This window comes from Chroicocephalus ridibundus, chromosome 2 (assembly GCF_963924245.1).
Source record: "Chroicocephalus ridibundus chromosome 2, bChrRid1.1, whole genome shotgun sequence".
Classification (NCBI taxonomy): Eukaryota; Metazoa; Chordata; class Aves; order Charadriiformes; family Laridae; genus Chroicocephalus; species Chroicocephalus ridibundus.
Window position 1 is genome coordinate 161,540,206 of NC_086285.1, and position 25,944 is coordinate 161,566,149.

General features: G+C 40.5%; 1 long non-coding RNA gene across 4 annotated transcripts; it reads right to left on the reverse strand.

Annotated features, from left to right (window-relative positions):
• Positions 1-83: 83 nt before the first annotated feature.
• Positions 84-25,722, reverse strand: LOC134512272 (uncharacterized). 4 transcript variants are annotated; one of them, XR_010070083.1, is made up of 5 exons: positions 25,445-25,722; positions 13,453-13,642; positions 8,469-8,583; positions 7,709-7,885; positions 84-2,007 (listed from the first exon to the last, which is right to left on the reverse strand). It is a non-coding gene; the product is annotated as an uncharacterized LOC134512272 (long non-coding RNA). The 4 variants fall into 4 exon arrangements; XR_010070081.1 differs by lacking the exon at positions 84-2,007 and having other exon boundaries at positions 6,692-7,885; XR_010070084.1 differs by lacking the exons at positions 7,709-7,885; positions 8,469-8,583.
• Between the last annotated feature and the right edge of the window lie 222 nt (positions 25,723-25,944).

Here is a 25,944-nt window from a genome sequence, read left to right on the forward strand (position 1 = left end):
TACTTTGTATTTCATGTATAGAAAAAGGAGATCCTTGTATTTCAAACACTTGGCAAAAAAAGGTCACACAAACAAAACCGCGGTGTGGTTTTTTAAACTTTATTTATTTCCTGCAGTTAGAAGCCACTTCAGTTTGTTTTGATGTGAAGACATACGACAGCTGTGGTTGAGTACATGTATTAGATATAGTACAACAGAAATGTGCGCATTAGTAAAATCCACACAACCGGACCGACAAACTGCACATGAACTAAGCTTATTGAAAAAAAAAAAAAAGCAGCACTGTCGTTATCTGGCACATGGAAAGGCTAAGACAGCACTAACCAAAATGTCTACCAGATTAATTACGAGATAACAAGTTTACTTTGATCAGTCACAGAAGTTTGTTAACAGAGAACATTTCCTTTCTTCTACGTCCCAATACTACACAGAACCAGGAAATGCTGAATATTTACAGCAAAGAAAGGTTGGAAAACAACTACCAGCACCTTTTTTTATTTTTTTAAAAAAGAAATCAAAATCTGTAGATTCTGCTTCAAAGTTCTTTTTATCAATATACCCAACATGAATTACCGAGCCAGATGTACTATTTAAAAAATAACATTTTAACTGAGATCGTATTAAGTGTGCAAGTTGCTTTAAAAACAAATCTTTGTAGAGGTGCGGGGAATGAATTAGGTCAATAAATAAGTTCAACACCTTCCATCTCCACCCGTGCTCCTGTGTCACCAGACAGAACCCCCCGGTAACCGGAGCACAACAGTTAGAGGCACGGCACCATGCCAGAAGAACGGCTGCCCCTGGTTCACATTTGGTCACTCACTGCCTACTTGATCATCGTTACCTTTCCAGTGCTTATCAGTCCAGCTTTCCCAGGACTAAGAAATTCTAATAAATTAAAGAAAATATTTCACTTTTCTGAGTATTTTTATCTTTGGATATAATCTTCTTTTACAGAATCAGTATAGCAAAGCAGAACAAGTAAGAACTAGGTTTTCTATACTATCAAATAAATTGAACAAAGTCTTTCTTTTAAGTATTAGGGAATAAAAAGATAACATTTTGGGAGGGGGCAGAGTGGGGAGCTAACGTAGTGCAAGAATATTTTCTGTCTTAGTGGCAGAAGAAGTTACTCACATAAGCCACTCCTGAAGCTTTTTGTGCAGCTAGCTGTTCCTGTTGACGTGGTTGCTTTGAGTCGTTTTGGAACTGAATCAGTGGAGAGTTAATTCTGAAGAAGGACTTTCAAAAGCTGTTATTTACATGAAAAATAGACCTTTGTAGTGCCATGGTGGGGGGTAGCACAAACCAAGATGGCCATACCACAAACAAGTGTATATGCTATGCATTGTTAGCGCAAAAACATCCTCTGTCATATTTTTAACCTTTATTTTGGCCTTGGGTTATATCCAGCTTACAAACAATAAGCGCACCACCCACTCAGAACATGGAATTTCAGAAAAAAAACCCCCAACAACAAAAAGCAGGCACATCAAATAAAATGCCTGCTAAGTATTTGACAGCAGTTATAATATTTTTTTCCTAAGAGTCGTAAGTAACAGAAGCCGCTAAAACAGACAATTCATAAAGCAAGTCTGGCTTACGGATAATTGCACAAGAAGTTAACCCCCACTTGCCGTTACGTTCCAGTGAAGCACCATTCCGTAGCTCATACCGCCAGGCAGCCATGAGCTCTGTCCTGAGCCATCACACACAACAGCCCGCTACCTCCATCCCAGACTAGATCGCAAGAAATCACACCTACACCGTTAATAACAATCAGGTTGGTTAATTTGGAGGAAATTCAACCGTATCTACAGAAACAGTGTAAGATACACATGCACATATTTATGACAGCTTTTCCTTCTGCTGTTGTCCAGGAATAGCCAGGTGCAGCAAACATCTGACTGAAAGCTAGGAGTGGTACAGCTTCCAGTCGGGGATGTTTACAGCAACAGACCACCACACGTCACCGCGACGGTCTAGCGGTGCAAAGCAGCCCAGCACCTTCAGAGGAGGGGAAATAAAAAAAAGGAAAGATTTAAGACGTGCTTCCATAACATTCCAGCCAATTACTGTTCACATTCAGTAACAAAAATACAGTTCTAGGTTCTCAACTTACATTAAATTAACAAAGTTTCTAAATGCAACATAAGAATATAAATTCTCAATTTCTAATATACATTTTAAAACCACTTTAGGTTCAATTATATTTATTTTTTTATATATATATATTTTACTTACACATTTAAAATCCATATAAATAAATCACTTTTTTTTTTTTAAAGATCCCCTGAGTTTACTTCCCTAGACCCTCATTCCTGGAGCTCTCAAAAATAAACACATTTCCACTTTGAACAACCATCCTATGAATTTCACAGATAGCTACCCTTCCATAATTATTTATATTTTTAAGTAAAGCTATATGCAAAATTAAAGACAGCAGCAAAATAAGCCATGTTCACAGCAAGGAAAATATCAGAAACGGAAGCTGGACAGAATTCTGAAAACATTTACTTTCAGTTTCAGAATCCCACCTGATGAGTTTAATGCTCTATTACGGCCGACTAATTAAAAAATTAAAAAAAAAACCCAACCCAAAACCCAACCCTCGTCTCTTTGGGTAAGCACTGAAGGAGAGGGACGGGGTGGGAGGGAAAACAACAACAGCCTCAGGATGGAACCGTTTTACTTCCCATCTTCGACAAGTTACTATCAAAACTCCCCCACGACTGTATTCTGTTCTGCAACAATCAGTTTCCTCTAAGTTAAAAGAACCATTACAATACTAAAAATTAATATTTAAAATGCGTAACACTTAGAGAGGCAATAATTTAAACCAAAGTAATCTGTTAAGCGCACTGCACCGAGATGTTGCATGTTCTCCTAACGCCCCGATCCCACACGCTGTGCACAGCACTAACCCAAAAGTCACCATTTAAAGGACTCCTGCGCAGCTCCTGCTGCGGCCAAAGTCTCCCCCGTCTTTGCGACGGACGTGGAGGGTCTGAAACTCCTATCAGCCGATTTTTAAAAAAACCAAACATATAATTCTGGCTTGATCATATTCATACAATACTTATATGCCTTAATTTTATAGCTTATAGTGGGATGTCTTCTTTTTACTAACAGAAGTGAAAGCATGTTGGTGTATTCCCCTTTAGCAGTCTTTATCCCTTCAGAAAGAAAAGAATTTTGCAAGTAAAAAGTTTTCTACTGCCAGATTATCCGTAGACTTCAGCAATTCAAGGTTGCTGCTTCTGGGGGGCTCTGTTTAGGCCTCCACAGCAACTCATAAAAAAAAAATTACGACAAGGAGTTTAAAAGTGAAGAAAAACTACAATAATCAAGATTACTGTTACAAAAAAACCATTCACATCCAGTTTTCAAACAAAGGTTTCCTCCTGAAACATGAAAAGTTGTTAGCGGTAAGTGAATTTAGTTATTACAGCAGCACGCCAAGATTAACGAGGAAGCGGCATGCAGTCACTATGGATACCATGCTGACCTTCATTATTTTTGAGAATAAATAGTTAAAAAGCCAGTGGTCATTTGCAACAAAAGCCTCTTCAGGCTGTTCCAAAACTGAAAATTCCCATTTTACGTTGGAAAGAAATAGGCTATTTCATGCAGAGGTAGGCACATGGTATTTGACTAATTAGGCTGCTGAGCATTAAGTTGCAATGAACCATTTCTTATACCGCTTTCCTTTAACACCGACTTCTTAAGGAATAATGAAGGTTACGACAATGTCACCTGCCCGAAGAGAACAAACTCCTCCCAACCTCCTTTTGTTTTAACAGTAAATCATCACCAAATAGCCAATGTACGCGTCAATGAAGCCTCTTGCTGCTTCGTCCAACTCACTGTCAACTACAAATACTTACACAGCATCTTACAAAGTGGTTATATTTGTATAAAAGTTGAAGTTTTCATTTTGAAATATGGTATTAAAAAAGGAAGCCGCATTATAGATCACTTCGTACAAGTACATCCTTGAAAGATAAAACTTCTACAAAAATCCGATCAAAATTGAAGCCTTGTATTTATTAAGAAGCATCTTCAGCTATTTTCCTAAACACTTTTTTTTTTTTTAAACAAACATAAAGAGGCAGCGTACTCCAGCTTTCCTTAAAGGCACTGCCCTCTCATTTCTGTAAAGCTTAAAAGCACTGAAAACAAACAGGACTTATTCTAATGTCATCACAAGTTACAGACTATTGACTGCTGGCTTCTGTTAATCCCTTTCTCTCTTTTTCCTAAGAACAGCAATGAAGATCATTCCTCGAAGCATAAAATCCCATCCTAACTCTACATGGAGAGAACACACAGAATGATGCAAATCTTTAAGACTACGTAAAAGTGATCTTAAAGGCTACATAAAATTTCCTGACACATTTCCTGAGGAATGTACCTATTTGTCATTTTCCAACAGCAATGTACGATTGCTGACCTGCCTAGGAACAGTTCTTCAGCTCTCAACACTCCAGAATAACAAGAAAGGTTTAATTCTAAAAAGGGGACACTACTATGCCACCTAAAACGTGTGTTCATTCACAATTTCCAAATCAAAGCCATGCAGGCCAGAGACTTACTGCAATTTTCCCAAGCCCCAAGCGTTATTTTACCAGTCACACTGAACTTGTACTGCACCTGACGTGAGCACCTTGAGCAAAGAGTGCAAGGAGAGGGGAGGAAGGAGAAAGGAAGAGGGTGAAGAGGCCAGCGGCCAAAGAGAGCTTCTTCCTTCTCTTCTCCCTATATCTTAACATGTCCTCACTCTAGGGCCAGCATGCCCAGTACCACTCACTGAATTTGAAGCTTCGGTTGTCACAGTTAGATGGCATCCATAGAATGGTTTGGGTTGGAAGGGACCTTCAAGATCATCTAGTTCCACCCCCCTGCTCTGGGCAGGGACACCTCCCACTAGACCAGGTTGCTCAAAGCCCCATCCAGTCTGGCCTTGAACACCTCCAGGGATGAGGCAGCCACAGCTTCTTTGGGGAACCTGTTCCAGTGCCTCACCACCCTCAGAGTCAAGAATTTCTTCCTAATATTAATCTAAATCTGCCCTCTTTCAGTTTAAAGCCATTACCCCTCATTCTATCATTACGCTCCCTGATAAAGAGTCCCTCCCCATCTCTCCTGTAGGGCCCCTTTAGGTACTGGAAGGCTGCTGTAAGGTCTCCCTGGAGAACAGAGCCAAAGGAGTGAGTCCTTTGGCTCCCTCATGTCCCTCGTGTGTGTGCTGGAGTGAAGGTCTTGCCAATCAACCCTTCAATCAGTCAAAGCAGTTCAGCCCCAGGTGCCTGATGGAAGCAAAAAAGTGACTCCAACCAACAAAGAGAGACAGATGCTCACTACTGCGCTCAGTTCTTTTAAGTTATGCGTCTTCACCAGAAGAGAACTGAGAATTAAACATTAAGTCTTAAATATAAAAAGGGATCCTTCAACTGCACACAAATTTAAAAAACAGCAGGACAAACGTCACAGTGGAAGTCAACAGTCATCATTCACCAATTTTCTAGTAGTTAAATCTGGATTTTGAAGTAATTCTATAGTATACTGAAGTAGAGTCTATTTAAAGACTAATGCTACATGAATTGATATGCCCTCAGTATGCTCTTCCCCCCCACCCCAAACTCCTCCTAAGTATAAATCTAGGCAAAAAAATAATATAAATCCAAACATTCGTTTAATAGATTATATCTCCTTTTACCTTACAGTAATGTAATTATACCAAACTATTTAAATACAAACCCATTCCTCTGATACTGTAGTTAAGTAGCCAGAACAGATTATATACTGGAAGTCCTTTTTTTTTTAATAAATTTTTCTTTGTTTGGTGGGCGGAGGGGGTGTTCAGAGTCTTTTCACTAGACAGTTTATTTCTAAACTAAATGCTCAAAGAAATTTATCCAACTCTGAAGTATTGATTAAATTCTCACCATTTTTATATATTTTTAACTAGCCTTACAGTTCATAAGCATTTTTATTCCACTTTTTCAGGGATCGCAAAGGGGAAATTAAGCTGTTTGCCCCAGGTTAAACAGTGTCTGAATCAGCAGTACGTTTTAAGAGCCGCACCTTGCAGCTCAGATGTAATCCCAATCACATCATCCCCATTAGTACTTATGTCATGCCGCGATCCAGGCGCGTGTTACTGCCTTGAATATCAATTGTAGGTTGTAGGGAGCTTCTGACGCCCACAGAGAGTTCACTGTAGCACTGGAGGTTAGCAGTGCACGATGAATTCTGGTGAAGTAGGAAGCGTACACGTACATAAGTAGTTTTAACACCGCATTTCCTGTGGATTTTCGGGAAAGCACACACTCTGCTTCCTTTGATCACCGATACGTATGCAACATACAATTGGCAATTTTGGTACAAGAGGTAGAAGGATTTTTTAAATCAGTGAATTCTAAACCAGTGAGAGAGATTAAATCTAACATCACCAATTGTAAAGAAAGCGGGGGGAAAAGCGGCTTGATATCTTAAAAACATATGGGAAAGAATGAGAGTAGAATGCAACTAACATAGCTGAGATCGAATTTAAGCGAGTGCTGGACACATGCGCCATATATAATCATTTCAGAAAAACAAACCCCTAGAAGCTTATGTTGCAAAATACTATTCTTATCTACATCTAAGGAGGACAAACTACAGAAAAAAGGATGATGTGTCAGCCAAAATACAGTTCAGATCCCAATTCAAAAAGGGCCTCTGCCCAATTGCACCACATCTGAGTCTGAACAAAGTTAGGTGATTAAATTTATGATTTTGTTCTACGGATGAGAATGATGACAGCAATTAGACACCCCCCACCCCAGTCTTGTATTCCTCAGGCTGAGCAACACAGCTCAGCCTGAAAAAACTGTATGTTTTGGTTTTGTTGGTTTTTTTCTTTTACCAAATACCATCTTGGCTCTCCATTAGGTGGAATAACATACCCAAGCAGTTACTCAGCCAAATTAAGTCTTTATTTCGTGTAACTTAGGAACTTATGCAGTAATCTGTCAACTCCAGTCATCACACGGAGCTGGAATTGGCTAATCCAAGATCATTTTGCTTTAAAAATGAGCTAAAAAAAATTCCATCTACTACACTAAGAACTTATCATAATGAATTACCCTCATAAAAATCCCAACTAACAGGTTAACCCACAATCAAGAACCGAAAAAGGAAGAAAGATTATTAGCACTATTACTTGTATTTCTTTTCCTCAGAGCACAGACGTTCAGCAGTTTATATTGCTATATAATATATAGCACCATGCACTGCTATTTTCACTTTTTTAGATTTTAAACTTTTCTGTCAGGATAGCCACATCAGTGCATTGACCATAAGAGAAACCTGAAAAACTACAACTACAAACTTGAGAGAAATCTGAATACTCTGAACGTATTAGGCCAGATTTCACATAAAGGTTCATTCCCTTTCATTATGTTCCCATAGAAGTATTCCTTCTTCAGATTTATCAAGAAGTTTCAGTTATACAAACTCAATGGGTTTAACATATAACTCAATATTGCTGCCCACAGATTAGTTCTAATTTCATAGTTGCAGCTATTTACCTTTCTCTTTTGGTCCCTCTTACAGGAAAGGAATTTTTGCCTCAGCGAAGAGCTACACTGAAAGTAGGTTGTTAATCTGGAGTAAATTCTTGGAGGTAAACAAATCACTTTAAATATTTTACAGCTATCTCTACCTGATACATCTCCACGCTATCCTGAAAAGTCTTCCAATTCCTAATTTGGGCCCATAGTCTGCATCTTCTTTCAAGGTAACCAACATCTCTGGTCCAAGATGACAAAGAACTCACTTTTTACAGACAGCTTTCTTTTTAAAGGTATCTTTAAGTTTAAGATTCAGATGATCCTCCAACCTGGAAAATACAAAGAAAGTTCACACCACTGAATATGCAGTAACTGATCCGGTCACCTCTTAAAGAGAGCAGAAGACAGAAGCAGGAGGGCAAAAAAGCCCCTAACGCTTGACAAGGAATAGAAACAAAGAATACATTTAATAGATGTTCTTTGTAGTAGTACCAGAAAATGTCTACCAATAAAAAAAAAATAACCTAAATACAACTAATTCAGTCTTTACTATTTCCCGTAGCAAGTTTCCTAAATTGTTGAGGCCCTCCATGCCTGTCGACTCAAATATGGGAAGCACGAATGGAAAAACCTCCCTAAAAACATCAAGACCAAAAAAGCTATATAAATACGCCATTTGTTAGGCTGGGTTGTTTTTCTTTTTTTCGAGTGGGTATCAATTGAGTCTGGTGTAGCAGACTCTGAATCAATGACACATTTAGCACACTCCTTCACTTAATGACTTTTCACTCACATTTGCAAGTATAATCCTCTGGTGATATCAGCTGCCAACAATAGTTCTCTGTAACACTGTGATGGAAACAAGTTGAGCACTGCAAGGAGACATTCATACTGCAAATTCCCTTTGCTTACCTCTGCTGAACCAGGACACGTTTGGATAGACTTAACATCAGCCTTTCAACAATTCAGTCTACTCCATATCGCTATATTGCCGGAGAAGCTGGTAAGGGCCAAGGCACCAAGAGATCTACAGGCAAGACAACACAAGTGTTCCCATTTCGAGAGTAATCCTCTATGAACATGTTCCCATCATTGCAAATAAGTACAGTCGCAAGTCTGACAAATCCTGGCATTCTCACTCTTAGTTTTGGTAAGCAGAGTCTGGAGGTTGTTACTGCAGCCTGTAGACTTTGGTGGAAGTACAGTATCGCAACAATATATTTCCGCTGCTGTATAAAGTCAGCTCAACTCTTCCCTTACAATTAAATCCTGAAGGATATCAGACTGAGAAGTGACCTGTACACCACTATCAATCCTAACCTTGCTCCCAGAGCATATACATTTTTATTTTTTTAATTACTTCAAAGAAAATAAGCTCAACCCAGCAAGTCACGAACATCAGATAAGCGCACGGCACTTGGTTTTACAAAGCATCTTTGTCCTTAGGCACGAGTTCAAAAAAAGTTAATTATTTGTTTTGCAATAATACCCAAGAGACCTATTCTTTTATGTCCAGATACACAGCTTGCTTCCACAAAGGAAACACTCCACACAAGAACAGCATTCCATGCAGAACATGGCATCCACTTCAGCACCAACAATCTCAATAACAAACCAAAAGAGATACAACATAAAAGAATGCAAAACGCCATTCAACTACTCTCAGAATGATTATCTCTCCCTAAAACATAGATTCCACCAAGTTCTTTTCAGAAAATAATTTTCAGGATTTACTGACGGTAACTGGAAACAGACATAACGCGATGGCAAAACAGTTCATTTTGAAAACATTAGTCCACATTCTCAGATCAATCTTACATAAAATCTGACAAATATACTTTGAAAATTACTACTTTCATAGCCTCTCTCTCAACCACCATCTCCTCTAGAATCAAGCCACCTCCTTCAGTAATTTACAACACAACAAGAGGACTGAGACAACTTTCCTATTCTGTAAATACGGCAGGACTATATCTGACAAATTTGTGTCATGTTCCCTACCTGGAGCAATGTAACATTTAAAATTTAGTTTATTGGACTACAATAGGAAGAGGCAGCATGCAATTTTTTTTTTTTTTTGAGAAGACAGAAGTGACTTTTAGCAGGAATTTTTTTCTAAGTGATGAAAATAATCTTTGATTTTTATACTGACTGTTAAAAATTTTGCTTACCAGCTACCAAATGCATTAGTCTTCTTTTGCCATATTCTACACAGAATTACTGGCATCATCTAGAAAAAACATCATGGTGTTCACCGAAGGTTCCTGACAAGCACTAAAACCATTATACTCATGTATGAGAAAGTCAAAAGAACAGATACAGGGTACCAACAACTTCTGGAAAGCACACAGAACACATAAATTTGGAATTCATTTTTAAAGATGTGGACAAAAAAGATAATCACGAACAGTTAAAAGATTTATCAAAGACAGAACGTACCCAGCCAACCTGACATGAAGAGCTGGGGAGCTACTTTGATGCAAGCTGAATGGTGCATGTAACATACTTTGACTTTAGTAGGGCTTTTGAGACAGTCTCCCACCACAGTCTCACCTGGGGGCTGAGGAAGCCCCAGCTCAACCAACAGAAGAGAAGCTGAGCTGGAAAACCGGCTGGGTCGCTGTCTCACATGGCTGCAACCAACGGCTGGACGTCCAGCTACAGAGTGACAAGGGAGGTCCCTGGGGGCCAACACAGGGCTCCAAAGACACTCATCAGCAACCAGGGAGATGACACAGACTGCACCCTCAGCAAACCGGCAGGTGACAGTGGAGGAGAGCAGAGAAGAAGAGGGGGTTGACACAGTGAATGGCAGCACTTCTGCCAACAGAGACAGACCATGATAAACCCAAGGACAGGGCCAAAAGAAGCCTCATTGGATTCAAGAAGGAAAAGCGCAAAGCTCTGCACCCAGGGCAGAAGAACCCAGAACATCAGCACAGGCTGGGGAGAGCTGGCTGGGTAACAGCCCTGCTGGAAAGGCCCCAGGTGCTGGGGCAGAAGCCAGCTGGAACAGGAGTCAACATCTCACTGCAGAGAAGGCAAGCTGCAGAGAGAGGACCGCAGGTAAGGGACACTGTCCCTTCTCTGCCTGCCACTGGCAAGGCCACTCTGCACACACCAGGTGCTGAGGTGAGGACCCTCACTCACTTCAAGGAGGATGCTGAGGAACCAAGGAGGGTCCAGCCCTGGGCTACCAAGGTGGTCAGGGCTTCAAGGGCATCACCCAAATGGAGAGGCTGAGGGAGATGGGCCTGTTTTCTCTGGCAAAGAGAAGGCTAGGGACCATCTCAGAGCTGTCTACAGCTACCAAGACAGGAACTCTGAAGACAGCTGAGACTAACTCTCCCAGCACTAGCAGACAGGATAAGAACGAGCAATGGCCATAAAAGGCAGCATGGAAAATTCAGGTTGAACACAATGACACACTTTTTCACTGGGAGAGTGGTGAAGCCCAGGAACAGGCTTCCCAAAGATGCTGTGGATTCGCTGTCCTTGGGGGTTTTCATGGCTTAGTAAGGTAAAGCCATGGCCAGCCCCACCAGGTGCTAGTCAGAGCCCTGCTTTGAACAAATGGTTGGACCAGAGGCCTCCAGAAGTCTCTTCTGACCATTATACTTGCAATTCCATGATCTCATTAATGCCTGCAGTATGCTTCCAGCAACTATAGCCTTGTTTAAATAATTATCCTCAGACATCACAAAGTCAGTAAGTCTTTGGAAAAAGAATTATCCATAGATGACATCAGTACAGACTTTCCTATAAATTGCCAGGTGTTATCAATAGACTACAGTGCCAGCAGCTCCGACAGTTCTGGAATCACAAGTATTTAATGTTAAAACTATTTTAATCAGCTGGTGCCAAATATTTTAAAAAATAAACTACAGAGAAAATAGAAATTGCATACCTAAGCCTACTGAATTGAAATATTCTGCCAAACTCTATCCCAGGGTGACTTTTGTAGATTACTCATACTGTTCTTCCAGAAAAACCCCTTCAAGATTATAATTTTATCCCAACATCTTTAAGAACAGGCAGTATGAAACCGTTTCACTTAGTCTGCCTGTAGAAGCTCCATCAAATTTGAAAAAGACAGCAGAATGTTTCCCACAATACAGTTTTGAACATGAATTTTTTAAAACATTGCTCTTCAGCAATACACAAGGATGCTTTACATTTAAGGATAGAATGCAGATTTTAAGTTTCTGTTTTCCCCTAGCAAGTCTCAATTTTGCTTCCTCCCAGTATCAAATATGGCTTTTCAAATCATAATACGCTAATACAGAAGATGGACAGTATGACCCTTTTGTCACACTACAAATGCAGAGCTTTAGTGATAATCATAATTAAACCAATTACAGTAAACAGTTTAGGAGTAACTTAGAAGGACCGGTTCCTAGAACTCACTCTTAGGACTACACAGATTAAGCAACAACTCAACACAATAGACAAAACAGCCTGGTGAAGGGGAAACACGGGTCATTCATCTGACATTATAACCCTACTTTTTGGGTACTTTTGGTCCAGGGAACCTTGAATTATGTCCTGCTGTCACCAAGTTCCAAAATAAGAATGAAAGAAACTCCATTTAATCAATAAAACTAGTAGCTAAAATGAACTCTCTTCCCTGCATTGACCGGTGTTTTTCACGCCTTCTGGTGAGCTAACTAATATGTTCACCTAAAAAAAAAGATAAACCTACACCCCTATTAGCAGGTATGGTACTGCAACAGGAGGTGATCTGCAGAACAGAACAGTCTGTGATGAAGACAATACTCAAACTACATATATTCCGGGGGGGTCTCACTTCAGAATTAGCTTTAGGCCTACCTATGGTGTAAACAGCCTTAAATCAAATGCATTATCCAAATGCAGAAGGTCACCTTTCAATTTTGTTTCATCCAAAAGAAGTCAAATGATAGAATCATGGAATGGTTTGGGTTAGAAGGGACTTTAAAGATCACGTTCCACCAGAACTGCGGAACAGTAATTGGAAACCATCGGAAGAGTCATGTCAAAATTGCATTCCTGACCCCAATTAAAACATGAATGTAGTTCACTACATGACCTTTCAACTGCTGTACTAGTTGAATCAGTATAGCGATACGTCCACTGAGTGCCAAAGTAAAGTAAATGGCAGGAGAAGCACATAGAGCAGGAAATCCTTTCTGAAGCTTTAAGCCATTAGATAATTCAGCAATATGAGTCAGAATAGTATCCCAATGCAGTTTCATTTGGCAACGAGTTTTTTAAAGAAGGTGGAAATTTACGGGTCCATTCTGGGGTTCACATCAGTGTTCACAGTGTCAAGAAATATCCTAAACCTGCATTGCCAAATGCTACCCAGTCAGAGCTAGTTTGCTATTTGGAATGCCCTGCTCTGAGAAGGATTTCAAAAGATTTTGTAGGGTCTGCTACAAATTATTCCTACATTCAGTGTTGGCAAGCTATTCTCTCAGAGAGAGTTATTTAGGATTCATCTTCTTCCTCTTTGTTTTTCATATGAAAGCAACCAAGCAAAAAAATAATCTGTTTCTTAAGGGGGGGGGGGGGGGGAAACAGGATCATCAAAAAATGTCGTTACCCAGCCTATAGCAATAGGCATTCTGGAGACAGTAATGCACAGTTATTTCAAAGTTAATACTGAAGCAATTTTTATCAGCTGCATTTTAAGTCACAGAACCTAAACACTTACATTTTATGCATGCCTCCAAAATACAAAGTAATGCACGAATGCAACAAGTACATGCAGCCGAGATCTTCCTCCCACCTCAAACAGATAACAACTGAGCAATAGGAACATCACTGAGTGCAATTTAGTATTGCTTTATAATTATCTTAATTAGGAAGGCTGTTGCACAATGACCATTCCAAAAAACATGAAGAGAATACTCACGCCACAGAGCCTGACTACTGCTGCCCTTTCAGGATGGTTTAAATTGACCATGGTAAGAGCACTGTGGCAGAAGAGTAGTCCTATTCTGTCTTCCAGCTGAGGGATTCCTGCTTCCTCCACTGTTACAGGAATTTTATAATTTCGTGATGTAGGTTACTTGGACAACCACTATATTAGCTGGAAACTAATCCTGGAAAAAAAAAAAAAAGAAAAGAGGTAAGTTTTCTGCTATAGCAGGTAGCTGCTCTCAGTTAGTGGATGGCAGAACAATCCTTAGCACTGACAGGAAAAAGGTACCATGTAGGGCAGGACACCCTGTTTTGGTGGCAATATAGTTTAAATCAATATATGTGAATTATTTAACCACAATAGGAACCTTTCCCCACCACGCTCCCAGAAAAAGCTAGTAGAACTTAAGACTTCTTTTGAACATTTTGAGCAGGGAATAGTAGCACAAGTGAGCTGTATATCTCAAACACACAGTAAAAAAAAAAAAAAAATAATTTGGCAGAATCATGCTCCCTTAAAGGTAGTATTAACTTTATAAGCATTTAGATGTAGCTTCAGTAGTGGCATGCCTTGCAACAGGAAACAGACATTTGGGAAAAACAAACAAACAAACAGCCAGCAGAGGAACACCAAGTTGCCTTTCCAAGTTCACCCCAAATGCAAGTCTGAAAACCATCATTCAGCATGTTTTGCTACCACTGCATGGTAACACGGAGCTCTTCCCACAGACTTCTCTGTCAAACGCAGTCAGCAGACTCCACCTCCACAGAAACCAACTCAGCAGGACTTACATGGCATCACTTTCCCTAAATGCTGGAGGAGTTAGAAGTCTGTCTTACATTACCAATGCTCCACCTGCCGGTACGCAGACACTACAGGTTAGTCCAGAAAGCATCCTTGGAGAGCGGCAAAGACAAACCAAAAGAATGGAAAAATAAACAAAAATGTTTCCGAGTATTCAGAAGCATGTAAATCACCTAAGGCAAAAACCTCCCTTGAAGAACTCGGCAGTATAAAACTTTCCTGAATACTAATATTGCTGAGAAATATTTGTGAAAGCCTCTAACCGAGGATGCGGTTCAGTCCTCCTTTGGTGGCTGCCTTAGCCAGCTACTAACACATTAACATTAATTACTTCATTAGGTCAAGGGTACAGTTCTGCAGAAAAGTTTGCATGAGAGGTGTAAGTCAAGCCCAAAAGTGGAGCTCCCACACAAAAACATCATTAAGTCTGGAGTTTCTACATTATAAATTTGATTTTATCAGGGTTTTAAAGTGAACTTTACTAGAGCCCAAAACAACATCTCATTAAAGCCAGGCATCTCCTAAAACAAATGAGCCAAGAAAAAAATAAATTAAAGCTGCCCACCTCGTTTCACCATATTTACATACGAAAAATAATGTGTTTACAAAAATAAAAGATAAGCAAATACGTGGCTTTTCACAGCAATCCTGCCATACTCAGTTCATAAAACAGGTGATGTTCCCTGAAAAGTCTGAATGGCAAGGATGCTGCACTCCTTCGGATTTCTCTGTTTCAGTTTCTTTTTTATAAGCCAAAGAAACTGGGATAGGCGACTGAAGAAAATTCTCAAGGCATTTGAAGATTGACTCAACTTTAAATCAGCTATTTTCTCACACTCTTCCATGTCATTTACCTGCAAGTGTGGGACAAGTTACTGAAAGAACTTTTTATAGACACCCACTACTTCTGTTCTTTATCTGAGTGACCAACTGCAAACTCCCGTTTTGGAGAACTGTTGTGTCTCAAGCAGATGTCATCCGAGACCATATTAGCTCAACAGAAGCGTTGTAAAAACATCAAGAAATTCTTCTAAGGGATCAATTCAATAAAAAAAAAATAATCATGTGCAGTTTGTAATCTTCTTTCAAAGTGAAAAATTAAAACATAACAGGTACTAGATAATAAGCATCAGCCATAGCATTTCCAGAACAAATACGTTGTGAAAATAGTTTAAAAGTTAACCTGTACAATGAAACCAATGAAGGTACACTTAAGAAAATGCTGCAAATACAGGCTTCCAGTCGTATAAAATAAATTCAAGCACCACCGACAGACCAAAACTCACCACCCTTCCACAAAAGTCAGCTGCCTTAGGCTCCACTTAAATGCAAGAGAGCATCCCAGCTGGCAATATTTGTCAAGCTACACATGCAAATAAAATCTCACATTTATTCTTTCAAATTCCAACTTAACTACACCACTATTTAAAAGTAGAATTCCTCAAACTAATTATATTCTCTAACTTAAAGCAGTAGCTTAAAAAGACAGGGAACATCACAGAGTTATCAATAATCTGTACGCCAGTGCCACGGTCTCCAATGACCTGAAAGTACCATCTGCGCAAAGATTAACCAGGCAGATAAAATAACTTCTTCATTCTACAGGGGGTGAAAAAATGACTGGAGCAGACAGCCACATCACTCAAGTTCACAGCACATTATAAAATGTCTCTATACCTCCAAGGAAAACTCCGCAGTAGTAGATTTGTAGCATACCAGTAAACTGACAGAAAAAACAGTACACACCTTTTCATTTAAAGCAGGCGACTTAGGAAAACATTTCCCTTTTCACAAAAAGAAAAATAATTAATGATTAACAGTCTTTGAGAACTGCAGCAGAGATTTGGTTTTATTGGGATGCCTGGTGTTCTTAGGAGAAATTTAAAGGTAATACGCTTAACAGCAGTTCCAGCTTTGTAAATAAAGGTCTTGTTTCTTTATTTACATATAAGTAATAAGTCAAATATCATTAACCATAGCAATAAGGAACTTCACACTGAAGTGTGTGTTGTGTAAGAAAGAGCAACAAATAAACCAGTCCTTCTCCCTGAGACTGTAGTATGCAACTCCCCATTAACATACAGAATCACAGCTTCAATCAGTTTGCTAGAACCAAGGAATGTTTAAGTACATAGATTTGTTTTACTTTCCCGAGGTTTTACTGCTTCTAGTTAATATTTGGCATAATCTGACTTTTTAACTGAACCACCAGCTTAGCAGTTCCTGATGCAACTAGTGTGCTTATCAAGACAAGTCATTTAGTCACTATATTCAAAGGGAAAAAAACTCATTGTAAAATTTTGGTTAGGCTTTTGAACTCAAAGAAGTCATACAGGCTGAAATCAAATGAAAAATACAAGACAAATACAAAAATACAAGAAAAAACAATCATGCACAATCACATAATATCTGAGGATATCAACTACTACATTTATTTTGTAATTAATATTAAAAGCAGTGGATCAGATGCGGCAAATAATTTTTCAAGTTACAGAGTAATTAAAAATCAGAGGAGAGAGAAGAGTGAAAACAGACAGATGTGTATTTTAAGCAAAGAAAGTATCACAAGTTTCCTCATTAAAGAATCTTAGATCACAGCTGATTCAAGTTTTGAACATGGCAAGTTCTGTTCAGCATTAAGAGTTTTCTTTTCTGCTACAAAGGCTAGAGATATAGCATACCAATCTTCATAAAGCTCTACAAGTCACCTTAATTTTCCTAGATATTTTCCTTGAAATACTCCCTTGATATATTCAGAACAGGTGAGGGACAGGTTGCAGAAGAACTAGCTTCCCTGGTACCGGAACATTCACAGTGTTCCGGTGACCCCAGAGTGCCTGATCCCATCAGCAGACGTCTTAGTTTCCCTCGGCGAAGGGCTGTGTGGAAATGAACATGCCCTTGACCCACAGAAAGACTGGGGAGTTGGGCTTGTAGAACCACCATCAAGAAAAACATTCTTGAAATCCCTGCCTTTGTCTTATTTGGATAAAATATACACCTGTCAAACTAATATTAAAAATTTGGTAGCTGTAATATTTCTTATCTTAACCTAATTTGATAGAAAAAAATGTGCTTACCTATCCTTCTATGAGTGCAAGACTGATTACTCTACATTTTACTGGTTAAGTTTGCTGAACAATAATTTAAGATAAGCAAATTTCAAAAGAAGTAGGTTGAGAGGCAATGGTGAAAAAGAATTTTTTTTTTTTTTTTTTTTTTTACACAAGCATGATCCATATATAATCAGATCATTTAGTTACAAAGTTTATCAGCAGTGCTAACAATATATCACATACGGTCTCTATAAAGACACTCTCAGAAAACATCAGGTTAACAAAACCCATTACACCAAGCATATGAGTATGTTGTAAGGACGTACGTTAAAATAGTGATGCATATCAAGCATGAACCAGTCAGCCAGCAAAATGAACATGGATAAAAAGAGGTGCCCATCTCCATGAAGAGCCACGAACAACACGTGGCATTCACACCCCCGGCCAAGGCACGACTAAGGATGAGAGAAAAGAAAGGAAGATGTGATGGAAAACTCACAGCAATTTTAAATTGAAATACTTAACTAAAGCTTACGCTGATGAGAGACTAATTGCTATGAGTACTGACTCTCCAGGTCCAACAGCGGAGAAATTTGCGCCTTAGAAATTCTAGGTAACAGCAGGTAAACAGCCAGGCAGGGCACCATTTGCTTGAACCAGAACACTCTATTCTACTTTTACCCTTTTATTTCCAGTTTCTATCTTACTAAATAACTCTAGCCTCTATTTTACTATTCTGTTTGCCTGGTACTGAGGATATGGGGAAAGGAGGCAGTTTGGTGAAGGTTAAGAAAAAATAAAAAAATACTCTGTGCCAGCAGCCCTGAGCAGTTTGTACCCTGGGCTATACGCTTCGGAAGCTCACGCACTCAGGAGCATTTTCTGCCAAGCTGCGAAGGGTCAGCAGGGCAGCCATCTTCTGTTGCCAAGCATCAGCTTTGGGAAAAAGTACTTTCTAGAAGGTACAAATTTGAGCCTTTTCTGTAGGTTATCAGCAGTGCACAACATACCTCACCACTCACCCAAAACCGTGGGCTCCCACCACAGTTTCTGCATATAAAAATACTCTGTTAGTGCACCAAACGCTCCAAACGATGAACCGAGCAGTTTAAGATAACACATAGAAGAGAGCTCAGTCTTCAGGAACATTTAGAAACACTTTGAACATCAGCAGAATGACGACACTGCATTTGGCTGAACCGTGTTGTATCTGCAGAGAAAACAATGAAGTGAATGAGGAAAGTCCTCTGAGGCTCATCTGGTATTTTGATTTATTATACTCGTGTTAAGCCTCCAACGTTCATTCTCCACACAGCTCTTACACAGCAGAAGATCTGTGTTGGACTAACTTATTTTATTTCTATATTCTTTATAGAAAATGGCCACGTTCCACCACTACCACTCTGGTATCTAATACCGTGTTGATTCAGTGTGAAACATAAGAATTAAACAGCCTTTCAGTAGTTTAGCTTCCTCATTCCCACAGGATTCAACATGCCCTCAGACATGAAACAATCTTATCTAGGGCACTTCTTGTGAATATTTTAATCTTTTTTTTCCCCTTTATCTTTCTAACCTTCATTTCTGCAGAAATACAGGCCTAATTCCCCTCAACCTTCTTGTGCTGTTAAAACTCTTTACGGGTGTTTTCCAGACTGAGGTATCCTAAGACGACGGTATAGCAGAAGCAAACTGGTATTACTAAAGTGTAACTTCTGGCATAGAAAACTTATCGGTACTAAATAAATTTTAATCTGCAAGGTGGGTCGTGCTTCTTCTCATTAAGTGCTATCTCAGACAAAGCAATGCCTCTTTATTGGGTAGTAGGGTATTCTGCTGCCCTAACTTATGGAACTCCCTAAAAAAGAAAAAAGGCAGGAACATTTTGAAACGAACACAAACAGGAAAGGCTGAGATTGTTGTTGTATTGACAAAGTTACCAATAGGCTGATCAACAGGATCTGAATACACTCTCTTCCCTGTGTATGCCTCATTATAAACCGATATTATAACCTTTTTGAAACAAGAGTCAGTGGGGGAGGAGTTTTTTCCGTTTCTGGATTTATTTACTTTTTTGGTATAATCCTTAGCATTGTGCTAGGTGTTACGGGATCAATCGTTCATCAGTACAACCATCCCTTTGTTCTTCTTTACCTTTGTGACTCCAGTAGTGCCTCCAAGCAACAATCTGGAAAAGGTCACTGAGCCAGGCAATGAACAGAGTCAGGAAAGACAGCTAGCCAAAAAGTTTTCAAACAAAGGACTTAAAATAAATTATGTAAACAAATTATCACAAATACATCTTGCTACCTTCTAGACCATTTCAGAAAAAAAATAAAAAATATTACTCTATAGTCATGCAGCAAATCCATATTATCCAGGAACTAAAATTTTAGATCATTTTAGTATTATTCCATGTTACACATGCCAAAGATAGATCTGAATAAACTTGCAGGTGAAGTCTGTAAAACTGAACAGGATTTTTTAAGGTTTTCCAATCCAGATAGTTCTGAAAGCACCGACCTTTCTACTCATCCCAGAAGTTCCCCCTGACAGTGGCAGGCATGCTTTCACCACTACATATGCTTCCAGCTACAAGTTCTTTACCTCTCTGTTCCATAGAACATAACAGGAAAAAAAATCACTACCACATTAACTAAATCAAAAATGCAAGCAGCAGGCAAACAGCACACTCACTTGCATGGTCTATTCAGCTTGTTCTCAATCTGATTATTCACCTGTTTTGTACTGACTGCCATCTGCCCACTCCTCCTGTCTGTCTCTGACACAGACTTTGTGCCATCTCATAAGCCTTTTTATTTTTTTTTTTTAGCACCTTCCTGCACACTTCTTCCAGGTCACTGACAAATATAATGAATAAACTTAATTGCAAGATTGTTTCCTGGGGCTCCTCAGTCATTACATTTCAAATAGACTCCTATAGAGTTTTTGCCATGTACCACTTAAAAAAACCTATATACTTATTTCCTATCTTTAGATATTTTTAGATACATAAAATATGTATGCAGATAAATTACACATATTAAATATGTATATAAATATATTTACATACATATTTAAGACAGGAAATAGATTCAAGACCAAGTCAGCCACTACTCATGCTTATCTTCCCATTTAAACTGCAGCACGAGTACTAATCACCAGTAGATATGTAGAAGAGTAAGCATGCAGGTATTTTTATTTTAGGCAAAACAATCCACTGCTTCAGAGAGCTTGACAGTTGTCTCCATTAACTCTATGGCTGTTACAGCCAAATCTTATCATGTGTTGAAAAGGATGCTGGGATTAATTATGTAGTTCCAACCTGGCCCTTTTATTAGTATCAGGAATGTTCGTTTCCTAAGTTGTACATGACAGTCACTTAAAACACCATCTGGATTTTTTGATTTACACCAGGAACTTCCATGCTAGGAGTTCATGAATGCATTAACTGCACTGATTTTTTTTTTCTTCTCCTGAAGAAAAAAAATTAAGTTTTCAACAAAACACTTCAGTACGAAAAAACCTGTAAATGCCTGTTAGCATTTGGAAATTTAGGAAGTAACAAAGAAAGCTTCCATGCTTCTTAAGGAGGATTTGTTTTAAAAAAAATGTAGAAAAATAAATACAAAAGAGCCTTCACTTTACTTTGTCTGCCACTGACCTTTAGACCTGACACCCACTGCATCCTGTGGGAAACTTTTTTCCAAGAGCCAACTTTCTTATAAATGTTTTAGCAGATTAAAGCATACAGACTACATTTTATTTGCCTACATCTACAAAATGAAAAGGCTACTGAATAATGACAACATATATGCAGACTTTCACAGTCACATAAATATCTGTAAAGCAATAAAATATAATGTAATGGAACCTTGAATGTGCTACACGCAGGTGCTTCTGAAGTAATTTTTTTTTTTAAAAAAAGATTTACTCTTACAGCTGTTACAAGTCTCTGCTAAAATGCATACAACTGCATTGCTGTCCATTTTCCTGTACGCAGTTTTAAAATAGATTTGCATTTCCTCCAAAAATAACAAAAGCACTAGAAAAAGCCCATGCATTCCTAGATTCATGTGAAAAAGCAATAGTGATAGTTCAATTCCCTACTCAAAATGAAAATTCAAGTCCCTTTTAGACGTTTTGGCAATAAATATCCTTAAACTCTGCACGAACAGCTCACTTATTAAGTGTCAAAAGCACTGCACCTGTTCCTTTTCAGATAACCAATCTCCTCATCAAGTCTTACATTCCTCTTGTTTCTCCCTTACAATGAGAAATTGTTTCGCGCAGTACAGAACAGATCGCTTGTGGAAAGTCACAGGAAGGATCTCTTCGTTACTTCCCCATCAGGTCTCCTCTCCAGGTGTGCTTCTCCTCCATGTCAACCCTTCTGTATAGGCTCCACTGCAGAGCTATATATCTTGTACAGACAGTCGTGTACATGACTGCGCTGCATCAGTGTTCATAAGGAAACTTTCCGGCTGTTCCAAAAAAAGCCATGGAGCCAGACAAGGACAACCACATTCACCAAGACAGGTAAGCAGGAATTTGGCTCCCTCACACCGCTAGAGCACTAACAAAAGAGACTAGAGTGTATTTAAGAAACACCTTTTTTTTTTTTTACTGAAACATTAGATACTGTACAAAGAAAGTGCCCAATTTACTTAGAATTAAACTATAAACATTGCGTTACTGCAGGATTTAATGCCAGCAAGTTTCAGCTAGATTTAGCAAGCAAGAAAAACAGAAGGAACGTTTATTTTTGAAAGCTTATAATGGAGGGTTTGCTTCCATTTCACCCATCAAGTGACAGTATCTTCATTATGACTGACTAAATGTTAACTACAGGAACACCTTTAAAGCATTAGTATCTGAAGGCACAATTCCTCTCGAAGACCTTGTAACAAGAAGTGCACAGTAATACTATACAAAAGCCTTTATTTTCCAGTCTTAGTATTATCGAAGGTTCTAGTGAAACTTTAGTCCTTTGGTTTTTATGGCTGTTTTATCACCAGCCATCAAAACTGCATTAGCAGTCCATCTATGGACGATACAGATCAAGGCTTCTGTCCAGTAAAATCTCTCACGGTTATCTCCACGGCCACGTTACTCCACAGCGGTTACAGTTCCCATTACCAAAAGGAGCAGGGGACAAGTAGTGTCTTGCTCCAAGTTATTCCTCCGGTGTCTCCTCGGAGGACAGTATTATGCTCCTGGCATAGATCTCTTCAGCATGCTCGTAAGAAATTTGCATGTGGACATTTGAGACAACAAGCAGCCAGTTAACTATTCAGCTCTGCAAACCTACAGTAAGATAACGCCAATGAATTTTCATGCCCGAGAACAGCAGGACAGGATGTACAGCGCAAGCTTACATAAGGCACTGCTGGGAACCAACAGAAGTGAATAGCATAAACGGCTCAGGAAAATGCTGATGTCACTTGTATACGTTTGGGTCACATTGGCTTTCTGTACACCAAGTTTTTCCCAACCTAGAACTGGCCTTTCTCCTGTAAAACCTCACAGTTTGCTCTGTTTTACCAAGGCCTTGAAAAAGAACTTGTTTTCAAAAAAACCTGTGTTTCTTCCTAATATTAAGATGAGAGATAAAAAAATTAAATCCAAGAAGACCCTAGAATTACTGTAGCACTTATAAGAAAGAATCTAAAGAAAAACAGAAAAGATAATGGAGAACTGGAAAAAGCCTGTAATTACGTACACAAATACTTGCTCCTAATACTTACTGAAAAAATAGTTCAAGCACAACTTATCTGCCTTAAAATATGACCTCTGCAAACCTACTAAGGTCAATGAGACTTAGAGTAGTTACTCAGTGAGCCCTGCTTGCATAAATTAAAGATGCCTAAGGGTAGCTATGAACTGGGTATTTGATTTTTCCAGGGCACCTACATATTATGAATTAACAATGAATTGCCATTTTACCAGAGCAGCTTTCAATTTTGTTAAGAAAAAAAAAAAAACACCATAAAAACCCAACTGTGTTGTGTTTACCTCCTCCTGAACACATAAAAGCTTTCCTATTTAATGTTAAAACTGATTGTGGAAGTTTCATATTAACTTGAGTAGACAAGAGAGAAACCATAGATCAAATTACTTTCAAAAAAACCCTAAGGTATCAGTCAAATAGTGCGTCTTCCTGGTGTATCATTCCACAATAGATTAAAAAAAAAAAGGGGGGGGGGGGAGAAAGAGAGACAAGTAACCTAGCTGCACAAATCAGTAGAAAGCAATACTGTAAAGAGGGAAAACTCAGCTCACCCAGGTCAGTATTCACAGCAGCAACTCCCAGCTCTGTGCTTGGCTGCTTTCACCTGTTATTGCAGTGGTTGCACACAACTTCAGAGCAGTGTGTGAACCACCACAGGTAATTCCTTCACAGTTCCAGGACTCCTGTATTACAGTTTTCGCCTACAGCATACTTAAGGCATTTCAGTTTCTATAGAGAACATCATATAAGGTGAGTGAGAAAATACTGTTCCTGTTCATCATTCATTACACGTGTAAGGAACTTACTGTCAGTGCCTTTAGCAATTTTCTTGCAAATACAGAGGCACCCTAAGATACCATCGAGTTAACGCAACTACAAAACCCGGGCAAGTACAACTGAATGGCACCACAGCAAGTTACAAACCAAACCAGAAGTAATTTCTTTATCATATTAAGTCTATCAGATACCTCTCTTCCCGTTCCCTACCAGAACACCAAGTCTAACACCATGTAGCTCAGAGATGGCAACTATCAGAGATAATCAGCCACATTAGAAATTCACAAGGTTTCCTTAGCAGTGGAAGAGGACACCAGCTTTGTTCTAGGCAAACAGGAGGGGGAAAACACCCACAAACTATTCACACTGTGGAATGTCAGCTCTTTGAAAGTGTATTAGAGCACACTCTTCATAAACTGAAAGATGATCACATAGCGCAGATCATGCAATATCAACAGTTATTAAACGTCTTTTTAAGCAAATGCCTATTTCCATCAAAGAGTAGCTACTAGAGGAAAATTCTGCAGTCCAAATGCACACATCCTGGCTAGAGCCTCTATGCTTCTGTACAAGAAATAACTCCACTATCTACCTGTTATTACTATAGCAGATAAGCATTTCACAGTCATTAGCATAGTTATTCACAGTACATTTTTGGAAAGCACCACTGTTCCCGATTCATAAGCAAACAGAGGACTGATGCAGGAAGACCGATCCAAGGTCACAAAGTCAGTCTGCGGTAAAGTAAGAAACTTCACCCAGTTTTGCCTTCATGCAACTAATACTTTCTATTAGTGAGTCATTGCTGCTCCTCTAAATTATTCTTTGAACATGAAGAGACAACAGGCTGCCTGTGGCATTCAAACTCTACATGCTAATAGCAGCTTCACTCCAGGGTTTTCTAAAAAAAAAAAATAAATCATGCCCAAGGGCCTTGTTCTACACTATCACAGAATCCTGCTTCAGCACTGGGCTGCTGTGGGGAGAAAGGAATGTATATATATATATATAAACGATGAGGTAGCCTGCCTTGTTTGTGATCCAGCTCTCTCACTAGAAGAAAAAAAAGCCAGTCCTTGAATTACTCCCTCATGCTACAGACCACCGGGCAAGGGCAAAGTGCAGGGAGGAAGGGACAGTCAACTCGGGAGACAAGTTATGCAAAGCTGGGGGCCGGGGCGGGGGTCAGAAGACCCTACAGCCCACAAGGGGAAAAAAAAAAAAAGGACCAAAAAAAAAAAAGGGCCAACTTCTGTCCCCAGGTCAACGGGGTCAAAGCGTGGCGAGGGGGGAAGCACAGGCCCCGATGGCTCTGTGGTGGGAAAGGGACCCCCGGGACGAAGGGGGGGGCATGGTGAAGGGCGCGGGGCTCCCCTCCCTCCCCCACCCGCCAAGCGTAGGGCGGCAGGGAGCCCCCTCCCCAGGCTCACCCCCGGGGCCGGGGGATGGCAGCCGGCAACCGTTCCCCCCGACCCCGCCGCCCCGGGCACCCTCCGCCCCTCAACGGAGGAAGAAGGGCGCCCGCCCGCCCCACAGCCCCAGGCCGCGGCCTGTCCCCCGCCCCAGCCCACCTCCGCAGCCGGGAGGCCCCGCCGGGGCGCCGCTCCGCCCGTACCTGTGAGGGGAGGCGGCGGGGGGCGGCCGGCTCCGCCGCGGGGACCGGAGGGGCCGCCTCGCCGGGGCTGCCTCGCCCGGCCCGGCCCAACAGCGGAGCCCCACCGGCTGCCACCGCCCTCGCTCGTCCGGCGGGTCCGGAGGAGCTGCCCGGGCCGGCTGGGCCCCGGCTGGGCCTCGGCCGGGCCCCGGCGGCGGCGGCCACGGCCGCTCCTCGCCTTTAGTTTGACCTTTTCCGTGTCTCCGCTCCCCGTCCCCGACACACTTTGACGTCACTCCCATGGCAACCAATCCCCGCCCCCTTCCACCTCGCGCGCGCGCCGCCCGCCCCCAGCCCTCTTCCCCCCTCCCTTCTCCCCTGCACGCACGCACGGCGAGCCCGCGCGCACGCGCCGCCGGGGGAGGAGGGGCCGCCTCGCGCGCCGCCAATCAGCGCGCGCCGGCGCGCGTCCGGAGCGTGGAGGGGAGGGGAGGGGAGGGGTGTGTGTACGTGTGTGCGTG